Raw genomic sequence first — 15435 nt, 5'->3', positions numbered from 1 at the left:
ATACCTCCATAATACATTTTCCCCTACGTTTTAGGCTGCAAAGTTTAAAAAATTTTTTTTTGAATTTTATTTATTATGCCAGAGAGAGAGAGAGTGCACAAGCAGGGGGAGCGGCAGGCAGAGGGAGAAGCAGGCTCCCTGCTTAGCAAGAAGCCCAGACACAGGACTCCCTCCAAGGACTCCAGAATCATGACATGAGCCAAAGGCAGATGCCTTAACCCACTGAGCCATCCAGGTGTCATTTTTTAAAAATTTTGAATCCTGGGCTGCTTGGGTGGCTCAGTGGGTTAAGCCTCTGCCTTCGGCTCAGGTCATGATCTCAGGGTCCTGGGATGGAGCCCCATCGAGCCCCATCGAGCCCTGGATTGGCTCTTTGCTCAGCAGGGGGCCTGCTTCCCACCCCACCCCACTCCACCCACACCTGCCTCTCTGCCTACTTGTGATATCTTCTTTAAAAAAATTTTTTCGAATCCTTTCTCTTCATCAATCCTGGCTCACAAGAGCTTCCTTTTGTTTTTCTTCTTGTTGTTGTTATTGTTGAAGTATATGATACATACAAGTACATATTTTCACAGGTGAAAAGTGCAGCACTGTGAACAATAATGCAAATAGATCCATTTTTTAAATAAAGCCAGAGCAGCCATTTGGAGGAACTGTCTTGCACGTTTTGTTTTCTAAATCTTTGAACAGGACCAAATCTCCAACATCCCCAGAAGTCAGCAAGAACGAGAAAATCCTGTTTGAAAAGACATGGACTTTTCCCTAATGACTACTTCACCTGACCAATCAATGAAGTACAAACCCAGTCCTCCTTATCAGCACCAATGAACTCGTCTTAGAAACAACTTACCTCCTCTTTCTTTTCTCCCTCTTAAAAACCCGAGTCTACCTCCTATAATCAGGACACCCTTTGGGGTTCTACACAAATCTATGTGAATGTTTGCAAAGAGTTGCAATTCTTTGATCCCAGTGCTTTGGTTTTGAATTGGTTTCTTGATTTTAGGTGGACATTCCAGTTCAATAATATTTTTTACATATGCATACATTCATATAACCACCACCCAAGATATAGAACCTTTCTGAAAGGTGTCTACTCTTAACCCAATTTTATTACTAAATAATACCATTTTTTTAATATTGGCTGAGGTCCACGTATTAGTGCTTTATGTGCATGGTATCGTTTGATCCTCACAACAAAGGACTGTCATCATCTTCATTTTACAGATGAAGAAACTGAGGCTTCGAGAATTTAAATACCTTGCCTAAGGTCACCCAAAGAAGCAGGTGCCAGTGTTGCACTCGAACCCAGGTCTAGCAGACTCCAAGGCCCATGGGCCCAAAAACACTGTCCTAGCAGGGTACACCTACTGGCACCACTTCAAAGTAACCTCCGCCTCCCCCATTTTTGTTTTATTTTGCTTATGTTCTTTAAAAGTTGGATAGAATAATCTCCACTCCCAGTATCACTCCTCCTGCAAACTCAGGGCCCGATTTCTCTCCCCTGACATCCTTGGATGTCTACTGTCCCATTTTTTCTGAAGACCACAGGAGCCACTCTGGTGGGCTTTTAGCCCTCCCTGGGAAAACAGAATAGCTCACACACTTTCCCAGGGTCCATAGGGGAGAAGGTGCAGCTGAGAATTGGGCATGCTCTTTATCTGGAGTTGGAGCAGAAATGTCACAGGCTTTGGAGTCATGTGGTCTTTGGACAAGTCCTGCTTCAACTGCTACCTGGCCAAGTGACCATGAGCAATTTGTCTTCTCTCTTAGAATGACAGTTTCCTCATCCCGAATAGGAGGATATTAAGAGAAGCTTGCTGATAGGGTTGATTTGAGAATGAGATGAGATCACGTCAGGCATACAATAGGTACACAAAGACTGTTGCTTTTCCAACAGGCACAGGATCTCATGTCCTTTCACACATGCCAGATTACCAAGTGGGTCCAGGACAGGAAAACAATCAACCACAATAAATTTAGAAGTGGTGGCAAATAAAAATAAGAGATAGGGGAGAAAAAAAGCCAGGGAGGTAAAAGACCCAGGCAGAGAGAATGAAGTATAAACTGGGAGTCCTGAGTTGGCACCCAGGCTCTGGATTGAGCCTTTTCTGGGGCAGCCTGGCTCTGAGCATTTAGACTTCACTTGTCTTTGGATAGCCTTCCAGATAGCTCACAGCTTGCATATGACTACTCCCAGACCCACCTGATTGTTGAAGGCTAATAAAATCCTTCTTTCTCCCTTTCTCCTTGCTCTGCCCCTGAAGCTTAGGCTGGTCCTAAACAGTTCAGTAAACTCCACATGGGTGACCTCATATAGATGTGGCACCTGGTTTAGTCCAGGCTTCAGCCAGGTCACACAAAGACATGCACGAAAGACCTTAGCAAGAGAAATGGAACTTTTCTCCTGTGTTCCTAATTTGGGTTGGTAGACAAGAAGGCTAAACCCATACCCCTCCACACTGCCTGAAGGAGAAGAAAAATCATGAGTATCTATTGACTGAGCAGCACTGGTGGTGGGGTGGGGAGGGACAAGTATTTAGGCCCACTTGTCCAAGTCAAAGCTAACCGCTATGCCTAGTTTTCCATAACCCTCACAACTTTGGGAGGGAAGAGTGTTATTTCCTCCTTTCCGTCTAGGAGGAAATTGGGGCTCTAAGAAGTTAACAGCAATGTCACAAGGCCAGTGGGTGACCAAGCCAGGATCCAAACCCAGTCTTATCTTAAGGTCTTGTCCTTTTAACAAGTATCATTTCCATTTAGGTTAACCTTTGTAGTAAATGCTAATGTTCCAAGTTGAGAGTTGAAGATTCAGAGAAATTTAGCAACTTGCCTGCAACCACAGAATTATTGCTTGGCCTCATTACTCCCATTGCTAATCTCCCACATCTCTGTCGTCTGCTCTCAAGGAGCCTGTCATCCTTTGCTCGGATTGGAGCTAGCGGGGTAAGTGTCCATCTCTGATTTGCTCCCCTGTGGTGCCGAGTGGGTACCTGGTTGTGGCTTCCATTTTTAGTCAGTGCTGGCTAATTGAAACTAATCCCAAATGGCTTCCAGAGCCTCTCTTCAACTCCTGCCCCTTGGGGTCCCTTGGGTCCATAGCAGTGTGATGACCTCAGATTGGGCCAAAGGCAATAACCAGGAGCTGCCGGCATCCAGCCTGCGGTATCAGCCACAAGGCCCCAGAGCAAGTCTGATTTAATCTCATAATGGAATGTGACTCAGATAAGGCTTTTATCAATCATTCCTGGGCTGTGGGGAAAAAAGGACCATCCGAGAATCATGAAGGCATGCTTTCTCCTATCCTGGAGCTGCCCAAAGGTATCCAAAGGCCTGGCCCTACTGGAAGGCCCAAGGGAAAGTAGGGGTATCAGGGGGCACTTGGAAATACTTGGCTCAAATTTTCAGGACTGAGGGAATAGGTGGGAGAGGAGGATAACTGGTGAATCCATATATTCAGGCAGAGAAGACATCAAATCCTAACACTTAAAATAATAATAATAGCAGCAATTATTTATTAGGCATTGTACTAAGCATTTAAATGCCTGTCAATAGATACTATTTCGTCCTTATTACAGAAGAGGAAATCAGACTCAGGCAGGTAAGTTACCTGCCCAAGTTCACACAGTTGCTGGAAGGGGAGAGCTGGGATTTATACAGAAATCCTCCCGATTTCCTACCCTCCTGCCTCACCCTGGCACTGACGGCCCGGACACAATCACTCTTGTTCACACACTCCTACGCCCCCAGAATTTGCTAGCGCCTCACAAGCTTATCCTTTTCCTGGAAGAATTCCAGAAAGCTTTATACAACCACAAGCAGCAGCCTCCCCATCACCCCGAAAGGAAGGAAGTAAAGGATAAAACAAGGTAAACTGACCAATCAGGAGCAGAGGGACTACACACCCCCACCCCCCAAACCCCAGGGGCAGACTCAGCAACGGAAAGTGGAGTCTGGCCTTCTGCCAACTGCTTTCTGTGTCCCTCGCTCCCTTCCTCAGCCCCAACCTCCCCACTCTTGCCTCTCATTTTCTCCTAGATCAACTTTACTTTCCAGGTCCCTATCCCACTGGCCTTGTTCATTCAAGAACACTTCTAAGTAGCCACTATTAGCAGTAGACTAGGGATTCACCATCTTTACTAGACAGGAACATGTACAATGCAATTTTAATAGTAATAATAGCTAATACTTACTGAGCACTTACTATGTGCCTGGCACTTTACTTTCATTTTGAGTTTGAAGCAGGCAGAACAAACAGTAGCTTTTTTTTTTTTAAGATTTTATTTATTTATTTGACAGAGAGAGAGATCACAAGTAGGCAGAGAGTCAAGCAGAGAGAGAAGGGGAAGCAGGCTCCCTGCTGAGCAGAGAGCCCGATGTGGGGCTCGATCCCACGACACTGAGATCATGACCCGAGCCAAAGGCAGTGGCTTAATCCACTGAGCCACCCAGGCACCCCCAAACAGTAGCTTTTATGTCAATTACAACAAGACTAAGTCAGACAAGGGAAGAGCATTAATATTCCATGAGCTCTTGCTATGTCTTAGGCTGGGAGACAGAGCAGCATGGTAACAAAGAACTTGGGCTCTGGGCTCAAGCCAACTTGGGTTAGAGATCAGTTCCATTACTGCCTAGCTGTGTGTTTATAGATAAGCTAACTCTCTGAGTCTCAGTTTTTCCATCTATAATATGTAAATAATAATAGTTCTTATCTCCTAAGGTTGAGAGGATTAAAGAAGTGATTTGTATAAAGTCCTTAGCAAATTCCCCAACAGGTAGTAACCAATGAATGTAAAGCAATTGTCACTGCTTATTCAAATAACAGGAGGGTAAAATAGCTAAATAATTCCAAAATTCTTGAATAAAAGATTTATTCATTTACTTTAGAGAGCCAGTGGCCTGGGGTGGGGGTGGGGGAGTAGGGAGAAAGAGAATCCCAAGCTGACTCCTTGCCGACTGAGCTACCCAGGCACCCCCAAACATTTTTAAAGCTCTTCAGGCCTAAGCAGGAATTTCTTTATGTTCTTGTTTAACTGCATCGTTGTAGGTGACTGGACTTAAAATGACTGAGGTCTTAGGGGCTTTCCCAGTCTTTCCAACTCCTGCTTAGAAGCAGGCCTGACTGGAGCTGTTATAACAGCAATGATTTGAGGAGAGCACACATATTTCTAAACATCTGGGCTTGGGTATGAATTGCCACTGGAGAGACAGAAGGGAGGTCTTTTTGGATTTGTGTGCTTCCTATATTAGTTTGCTAGTGTTTCCATAACAAAGTACCACACACTGGGTAGCTTAAACAGTGGAAATGTACTGTCTCACAGTTCTGGAGGCTGGAAGTCCAAAATCAAGGTGTCAGAAGCTTGGGTTCCTGCTGGAGGCTTGTGAGAGAACCTGTTCCAGGCCTTTCCCCTGGCTGGTGGTTTGCTGGCAATCTTTGGTATCTTTGTCTTGTAGAAGCACCACCTTGATCTCTGCCTTCATTTTCGCCTGACATCCTTCCTCTGTGCTTGTCTAATTCCCCAACCCCCCTTTTAAAAAGATTTTATTTATTTATTTGACAGAGAAAAAGATCACAAGTAGGCAGAGAGGCAGGCAGAGAAAGAGGGGGAAACAGGCTCCCCGACCAGCAGAGAGCCCGATGCGGGGCTCAATCCCAGGAACCTGAGATCATGACCCAAGTCAAAGGCAGAGGCTTAACCCACTGAGCCACCCAGACACCCCTAATTTCCCCCTTTTTATAAGGATACCAGATGTATTGTCTTATATGACCAATCTACTCCAGCAGGACCTCATCTTAACTACATCTGCCTTGGCCCTATCTCCGTTTTTAAATTTTAATTTTTTTATTTTTCTTTTTAAAAGTTTTTATTTACTTACTTTACACAGAGAGAGAGAGCACAGCAGGGAGAGCAGCAGGCAGAGGGAGAGGGAAAAACAGGCTTCCTGCGGAGCGGGGAGCCGGATGCAGTGCTTGATCCCAGGACCCTGGGGTCATGACCTGAACCAAAGGCAGATGCTTAATGACTGAGTCACTGAGGAGTCCACCGTCCCCATTTTTTTTTTAAGATTTTATCCTATCTCAGGGCGCCTGGGTGGCTCAGTGGGTTAAAGCCTCTGCCTTGGGTTCAGGTCATGATCCCGGGGTCCTGGGATCAAGCCCTGCATCGGGCTCTCTGCTCAGCAGGGAACCTGCTTCCCTTCCTCTCTCTCTGACTGCCTTTTTGCCTACTTGTGATCTCTGTCAAATAAATAAATAAAATTTTTTAAAAAAGATGTTGTCCTATCTCTCTCTCTTTTTTTAAAGACTTTATTTATTTATTTGACAGACAGGGATCACAAGTAGGCAGAGAGGCAGGCAGAGAGAGAGAGGGGGGAAGCAGGCTCCCCGCTGAGCAGAGAGCCTGATGCGGGGCTCGATCCCAGGACCCCAGGATCATGACCCAAGCCAAATGCAGAGTCTTTAACCCACTGAGCCACCCAGGTGTCCCTCTTTTTTTTTTTTTTTTAAATAAATAAACTTTCCCTTTCTAAAAAAAAAGATTTAATTTATCTGTTTGAGAGAGATCATATGCAGGGGAAGGGGAAGAAAGAATCTCAAGCAGAGTCCCCGCTGTGCATGGAGCCCAATGTGGGGCTCAGTGTGGGACTCGATCCCAGGACCCTGAGATCATGACTTGCGTGGAAATCAAGAGTCAGACGCTTAACAGACTGAGCTACCCAGGAGCTCCTGCAACGGTTCTATTTCCTACTAAGATACTTCTAAGATACTGAGGATTAAGGTTTCAACAAAGGAATTTTGGAGAGGTGCAATTCAACTCATAAAATGCTAGCACTTCTCAATGAGGCTCATGACCTCAAACTTTTGAAACTTTCAGAATTTGCTGGTGTTTCTTCCTGTGGCTATTTTGAAGTTATAAATTTTCGGGGTACCTAGGTGGCTCAGTCATTAAGCATATGCCTTCAGTTCAGGTCCTGATCCCAGGGTCCTGGGATCAAGCCCCATATCAAGCTCCCTGCTTGGCGGGAAGCCTGCTTCTCCCTCTCCCACTCCCCCTGCTTGTGTTCCCTCTCTCACTGTTTCTCTCTGTCAAATAAATAAAATCTTCTTTAAAAAATCACCATTTTAGGGCGCCTGGGTGGCTCAGTGGGTTAAGCCGCTGCCTTCGGCTCAGGTCATGATCTCAGGGTCCTGGGATCGAGGCCCGCATCGGGCTCTCTGCTCAGCAGGGAGCCTGCTTCCTCCTCTCTCTCTGCCTGCCTCTCTGCCTGCTTGTGATCTCTCTCTGTCAAATAAATAAATAAAAATCTTTAAAAAAAAAAAAAAAAAAAAAAAAAAGAAAAAATCACCATTTTACTTTCTTTTTTTTTTTTAAAGATTTTATTTATTTATTTGACAGAGAGAAATCACAAGTAGGCAGAGAGGCAGGCAGAGAGAGAGAGAGAGGAGGAAGCAGGCTCCCTGCTGAGCAGAGAGCCCGATGCGGGACTCGATCCCAGGACCCCGAGATCATGACCTGAGCCGAAGGCAGCGGCTTAACCCACTGAGCCACCCAGGCGCCCACCATTTTACTTTCCAAAGCTTCCAAACTCCTTTTCAGTCCTTTGATGACAGTACTGAGGTCTCAACATTTATTCAAAAAATTACTTACTGAATAGGCACTAAGCTCTGAGAAACATAACAACCAAGATCCAGTCCCTACCTTCACAAAACTACTAAGTTGAGTGGATACCAGAGCATTTACTTGTTTATAAAAATAATTATGTTTATTTTTTTAAATTTTATTAAGTTTAAGTAATCTCTACACCGACGGTGGAGCTCGAACTCACAACCTCAAAATCAAGACTTACAAGCTCCTCTGACTGAGCCAGCCAGGCATCCAGAGAGCCTTTACTTTAATTCTAATTTAATTTTAGAGCATGTAAGTCCTTGAACCCCACCCAAGCTTAGTTCCTCAACATCATTTTAGAAACTATAAGATCGTGTAATGCAATTCTTTGGGAACTTCCAGGCACTGTTGCAAATCAAACAATTTGGGACTCAGTACAATGACAAAATGGGAAAAAAGGTTTCTTGACTAGTTTCTTGTTGACACTCTCGTTAGTAACTGGTCTGACCAATTTGTGCTTATTACTTTTCTGTCATAAGGGTTTGTTTTACACAAGCTCATTCCTAAAAAGACCACTCGAGTTTTTAAAGAAGCATTTTTACCTCATAAAGGAACAACATTGCTCTCATCCTAGCATGGTCTCTGTAGCTCCAAGGAAAAGAGATGTTCGCATGTTAGCCCAGGAAAAGGTGGGCATTAATGGTTGGGTACAGACTGCATAGACTCCAAAGATAGGAAATTAGCAAAGGTAAGCTTCATGAAACTGAAAAATCACCAGGACCAGAGCCATTTCTCTTTTTCACGTGGAGTAAAGCTAAGTGGTCTCTTCTTTGTATTTCTCTTCACACCTCTCCTTATCAGTTTTCTCAGCTTATCCATGAACTATACACACTTCAAAATGGTGGTACTTGCTCTGGAATCTACAGGACTCCCCACAGTTGACTTTTTCAGCTCCCAGGAAAGGAATCTGATTTGTCCTTAGGTTAAGAGTTCACTCTCGGTCCAATCAACAGTGGCCAAGGGGAGAGAGTACAAACATGGATGCCCAGGTCTAGCTTTTTGGCAGGGACTATGAGTGGGAACAATTCCTGAAGTGGACCATGGGCAACAAATAAAAACATTTGATTTGTAGGGGTGCCTGGGTGGCTCAGTGGGTTAAGCCGCTGCCTTCGGCTCAGGTCATGATCCCGGGATCCTGGGATCGAGTCCCGCATCGGGCTCTCTGCTCAGCAGGGAGCCTGCTTCCTCCTCTCTCTCTGCCTGCCTCTCTGCCTACTTGTGATCTCTCTCTGTCAAATAAATAAATAAAATCTTTAAAAAAAAAATTTGATTTGTAGAGAGTTCTGAAGACTATAATGACCTAGTTGACCAGACTATTTTATTCCAAAATACTAGCTGGTGGGTAAATTTAGTTTGTTTTTTTGTGGTTGTTATGTGTTTTTTAAAAAGATTTTATTTATTTATTTGATAGACGGAGATCAAAAGCAGGCAGAGAAGCAGGCAGAGAGAGAGGAGGAAGCAGACTCCCTGCTGAGCAGAGAGCCCCATAGGGGGCTTGATCCTAGGACCCAGGGATCACGACCTGAGCCGAAGGCTGAGGCTTTAACCCACTGAGCCTCCCAAGTGCCCCAATTTGAGTTTTTTTTTTTTTAAGATTTTATTTATTTGAGAGACAGAGATACAGTGATAGTGAGAGAGAGAGTGGGGAGGAGAGGGAGAATTAGGCTGTCTGATGAGCAGGAAGCCTGATGTGGGGCTTGATCCCAGGACTCTAGGATCACGACCTGAGCCAAAGGCAGGAGCTTATCTAACTGAGCAACCCAGGAGACCCTGATCCTTCGTGGATAAATCTGTGAACAATTTAATCATAGGTATCATTTCTTATTTTTTTTCTTTTTTAAAAATTTTATTTATTTATTTATTTGACAGAGAGAGAGATCACAAGTAGGCAGAGAGGCAGACAGAGAGAGATGGAAGCAGGCTCCCCACTGAGCAGAGAGCCCGATGCAGGACTCGATCCCAGGATGCTGAGATCATGACCTGAGCCAAAGGCAGCCGCTCAACCCACTGAACCATCCAGGCGCCCCATGGCTATCATTTCTTAAGCTCTCACCCTAGCATCTAAATTAATCTTCACAGCAAACCATCCCAGGTAGGTATTATCATTCCTGTTTTAACAGATGAGGAGAGAGGCTCAGAAAGATTAAGTGAGAAGTAGTCAAGTCACAATGAACTGGGATTGAAACCTGGATTTATTTGACTCCAGATCCTGTGCTCTTCACTTCTAGGGGTACAGGCTAATGTTATTGTGGTAAGAAGCGATTTTTTTTATTTTTATTTTTTTTAATAGAGAGAGCAGGGCAGAGTGGGGAAGGGCAGAGGGAGAGGGAGAGGGAGAATCCCGAGCAGGCTCCATGCCCAGTGCAGAGCATGATGCAGGGCTCCACCTCATGATCATGACCTGAGCTGAAATCAAGATTCGGTCGCTTTCCTAACTGAGGCACCCAGGTGCCCTGTAAAAAAGCAAGCTGAATAAGTTATTCAGCTGCTGAATAACTTCCAGTGAAGTTCCTTGATCAAGGGTACAAGTGGGACTTCACAGCCCCAGGCTCCAGGCTGTGGTTGCTGAAGACCTGATCTGCTAGCTGCTGTTCTTCTGTCATTAGGGGCAGTTTCTGGTCTCCTGGTTCTCCCGTGTCACTGGGATTGTGTAGGTTAAGAAGTTCCTCTTCACAGCTACCAATACACCTTAAATACCCTTCCCTGACAAACTGTGGCCTCTGTACCCCCTTTGCAGGTAATAGGAGATAACCCACCCCCCTCCCCAAGTTCAGAAAGAGAAGCACAACAAGGATTTCTGGTTCAGGGACTAAACTACCTCCTTTAGACTTGGCTTCTTTTCCATTAAGATTGAAAGTTGCATATCAATCAGGAGAAAATTGCCCTCGGGACCGCTGAGCAGACATCTTCGCTCAAATCAGGACCTGAATGTGTGCGTCAAAAGCATCTCACAGTCTCATTCATTGCCAACCAAGTCTCTGGGGCGGTTCAATTGATTTAGGAGCATTCACTCAGATCTAACAATCATGGCACACATCTTCTGCTGCTGGGCCAGCCCTCTGATTTCTACTTATCACTCATTGGTCCAACGGGCAAGGTGAATCTACAGTGTAAGAAGGATGATGCTAACGAATGAACAACAGAGCTGCTGTCCTCCGCCTTCCAGGATCACCAAGACGAACAAAGAGTAGGTACTAAAAATTCTGTCAGGTTTTGAAGGAGTTAGGGAGGATATAGTCATGGAACATCTACCACATGCCATTAGTTCATTGAATGTTCACAACTCTAGTTACTATCTTAAATATTAACTAAGATTCCATTAATATCTTCATTTCTAGGCATAAACAATATTTTAGCTATGGAGAGTAGAATTTCTTTTATTTTTTTTAAAGATTTTTATTTATTTATTTGATAGAGAGAGAGAGATCACAAGTAGGCAGAGAGGCAGGCAGAGAGAGAGGGGGAAGCAGGCTCCCCGCTGAGCAGAAAGCCCGATGTGGGGCTCGATCCCAGGACCCTGAGATCATGACCCGAGCTGAAGGCAGAGGCCCAAACCACTGAGCCACCCAGGCGCCCCTGGAGAGTAGAATTTCTTAAATATAAAAATAAATAACAAAAGGTTTTATGAGTGTACCATTAGCTTTAAAACTGATTTCTCTCACAGAAGAGACCTGGAAAGAGCTCTCTGGCTGGGGTGGTTAAATGGTTATCACTTTGTTACTGTTTTAGCCACTCTCATCTTCCATAAAATCCTTTAAGCACACCGTCTTGGTCAGACAGATCAGGATTGAAATCACAGCTCTTACAGTCATCAGGAAAATGAATTCCCTATAAGTATTTCAGACAGAGGGAACTTAATACAAAGAATTTAACACTGTGGCCACTCGGGTGACAGAAGAACTTTAAAGCCAAAATGGGGAAAGTGAGGTAACCCAGAGATTAGCAAGAGCAGGGAACCACTACCACGCTGGTTTGGAGGCCAAAGGAAGGCCCCCAGAAGCTGTCAAGGCAGGAATACTGGCTCCTTCTATCCTCAGCCCTCCAATCAGTGGCTACCATTGGCCAAACCCAGCCAAAATCCAGCTGACAAGGGAGCCTGGGAAATGCAGCCTGATGGGAGGTGGGATGGGGGTGGGGGGTGGTCCACCTGTGACACAGAATATCAGAAAGGGGACAATGGATCTGAGGGTAAACAGGCAAATGATGGGCCCAGCTCTTGCTTGTTTCAAATTCCTCCTTCATAATAAATGATTTTTAAAAAGATTTTCTTTATTTGTCAGAGAGAGAGAGAGAGATTAAGAGAGCACAAGCAGGGGGAACAGCAGGCAGAGGGAGAAGCTGGCTCCTTGCTGAGGAAGGAGCCAGATGTGGGACTTGATCACAAGACCTTGAAATCATGACCCGAGCCCGAGGCAGAGGCTTAATGGACTGAGCCACCCAGGCCCACTATAATAAATTATTTCAATCCCACGGGGTTGTTCTAAGAATTAAAGGAGCAAATCCAAATAAATATTAGCATGGTTCCTGGCACCTAGAACAGAGTCTACTGTAATGAATTTTGCCCTAGATGGAAAAACTAGGATTCAGACAGATTAGGTAGTCTATACAAGGAAAGAGCATGGGAGCTGGGAGATGGCTGTGATGTTGGGGAGGTCAATTCATTTCCTCCAGTCTTCATTTCCTCCTTCTACCAATTAACTCACTGCTGCTGAGGGGATTCCTTCTTTCTGCAAATATTTCCTGAGCACCTGCCTCGTTCCAGGCTCTGTGGGTGCAGGCCCACACTGCCTCCCCACCCAGAGTTTGCAAGCTGGTCAGGAGAAACACACTGACCAGGAAAGTTGCACAGATCGCACACATATCATGAGACTGTGATAACGGCTAAGAAGAAGTAAGTGCTGGGAAGGGTGGGTTGCAGGATGGCCTGGCCTAGTCTGGGGAGGTGGGGCGTTTTCCCTGTGACTGAGGTCCACCGGGCCTGATGGATGAGTGGCAGTGGGCCCGGTAAGGAGGTGAGGAGCAGGGTCAGAGTGAGTTGGGAAACTGCAGGAGGAGCTCCCCCGCTATGTTTGAACGGTGACCCAGCATCGTGGTGCTCGCTGCTTTCCCAGGGTCAGGCCACGAAGCTTCCCTGAGATGACCTCCGGCCTCCCACGCCTCGCACCCAGCGTCTTGCGGAGACTCCCGGCCGCGCAGGCGGTGGTGCCCTCCCCGCCACAAGCCCTTCCCAGCAGAGCACAGCGTCCGGCCCTAGCCGCGGGACCCAGGCGCAGCTCCCCGGCTCGGCCGCACCGCGACCCGGGAGGCCGCTGATCCTCAGCTAATGCGTATCGCATTTTTGTTGAATTCGGCCCCGGGCCCGCGCAGAGAGCGCGGCGGCGGCGCTGCCAGAGCCTCTTAATTCCCTTTGCATTGATCCCGCCGTTAATGACATAACCTTCTCCCCTAATTAACTGACAACTGCATTAGGCGGCTCGCCTCCCCGCACGCTGCCTGCGGCTTTGCCCATCGCGGCTCCACCCGCGCCATGGGTGGGAGAAGCCCGCGCCAGGGGTGGGAGTGGGGAGCTGTCGGTACCGCCCTAACTAAACCCAGGGCCCTGCCAGGGGCATCTGAGGTGGGGGATAGCGTTTCAGGGTTTGAATGTCCCTGCCATCCTGATCGGTCAATAATCATTTGCATTGTTTATGCTATTGTTGTCTACTTTGTGCCAACACTGGGCAGAGCACTTAACATGCTTCAGCTTGCTGATTCATTATGACGACCCAAGAGGGGGATGGAGGAATTTGGGGCTCAGAGTGGAGGAACATAGAAATAACCAAGGACGTTCAGCAAGCTACTGAGGGAGTTGGGACTCCCACCCCTCCCTACCCAAGCTTGTGACCTCAACTCCTACTAAACTTTCTAGCCTCCGAGGTATAATTTAAACTGGATTTAAATGTGAAATTTAATTTTAAACTAAATTTAAATGTGAAATATACAAAATGCGAAATGCTTAGCCGACTAGCTGGCAGATAATGAGCACTCAATATTTATTTTAGTGTAACTTATTGAAACACTGACTGGGGCTTGTTCTCCTTTGCTTCCCCTCACTGAATGCCCTTCTCAATCAAACGGTAGATTTATAATCCTCTGGGCCATAGAGAAAGCAGAGGCAGCTGCTGTGGTCTCTTACCCAATACAGGGGTGTCAAACTGTGTACTTCAGTGTAATTTACAAAGGATTATTCCTCCCTCCCCTTCACACACACACAGAGGCACAAACAGAAATATTACCTTTAGTTCTGTTTAAGATATGTCTTCTACTGCCTACTACATGCAACCAGTATAGACTAGGGGGTTTGTGATAATGGGGTAAATCTGAGAAGGATCTTTTCACATGTTTTACAGATGACCGAAATGATCCACATGTCACTGTTTTACTCTGATTCTCTCTGCAACCTGGTTTCTGGTCCTCTATTTTCATGTTGTTGTTAATTTAAAAAAAAATTCACTTATTTATTTGCGAGGGGTGTGGTAGAGGGGCAAAGGGAGAGATTCTCCAGCAGACTTCCTGCCTTTGGGATCTCTATGGGGGCTGGAGGCTCAATCCCACAACCCAGGAGCTGGTGACCTAGCCCAAAGCAAGAGTCTGGTTAACCAGAGTGCGAGGCAAGAGGCTTAACCGACTGAGCCACCCAGGTGCTCCTGTATTGTGTATCTTTTTTTTTTTTTTTAAAGATTTTATTTATTTATTTGTCAGAGAGAGAGCAAGCACAGGCAGACAGAGAGGCAGGCAGAGGCAGAGGGAGAAGCAGGCTCCCTGCCGAGCAAGGAGCCCGATGTGGGTGGGACTCGATCCCAGGACGCCGGGATCATGACCTGAGCCGAAGGCAGCTGCTTAACCAACTGAGCCACCCAGGCGTCCCTGTATTATGTATCTTTAAAAGTCACCTCAAATCTCTTCTGGGACAAGGCAAAATATGAAAAAAATATATTTAAAATGAAATGGGTGAAATAGCAGTTCAAGCATTTGGCCAGTATTCATTAAGTTGAATTGGCATTTCCAAGAGAGGAAGCTGAGGCTGAGAGCGGCTCATGGAATTGTTCCAGCAGGACAATAAGACTTCAGGACTAGGACCCCTCCGTCCATGCTTCAACCATCACCTCCCCTCTTTTCTTGAACTTACTAAGGGTCACTTCCTCCCACATGCCTGACATCTCCTACTGTCCACTTCTTGCCAGAGAAACCTGGATTCAACAAGTCCCTGATACCCAACACCAAAGTAAATATTAGATCATATATTCCCGGCCAGCTATTTCCTCTTCCTCTCTGACAAATCTATCAGGCACCACTTTTTAGCAATAGCTATTTTCTAGATAAGAGACTGAAGCTTCACAGGATTAAGCAATTCTCTTGAACCTCCCCACCCCCAATAAATAGTTTTGCTGAGATTCAAGCCCAAATCAGGCTGGATCCACTTTCCATTGTACTCTTTTCACTACAACATGTTTTCTTGAACTAGAGAGCTGTGTTTCCTAATACAGGCTTGACATGTAATTCCTGAAGAATTAAGTGATCTGATTTGGCCTAGGAGGGAATTCTCTTCCCCTATAAGGGGTGGAGGAGGGTGATAGGGAGCCAGCCTGAATCAGATGGTCTCTTTCAGAAGCCACAAGGCGGCTTTGTGATAGAGGCTGTTAAAGGGCACAGGCAAAATCGGCCTGGGGCAAAAGTTAGGAAATGAGGCAAGCGTCCTAAATGCCAGGCCCACCACTGTTAAGAGGGAGGC

Source organism: Neovison vison, chromosome 1 (genome assembly GCF_020171115.1).
Source record: "Neovison vison isolate M4711 chromosome 1, ASM_NN_V1, whole genome shotgun sequence".
In the NCBI taxonomy this organism is placed as follows: Eukaryota; Metazoa; Chordata; class Mammalia; order Carnivora; family Mustelidae; genus Neogale; species Neogale vison.
This window is presented reverse-complemented; position numbering follows the sequence as displayed.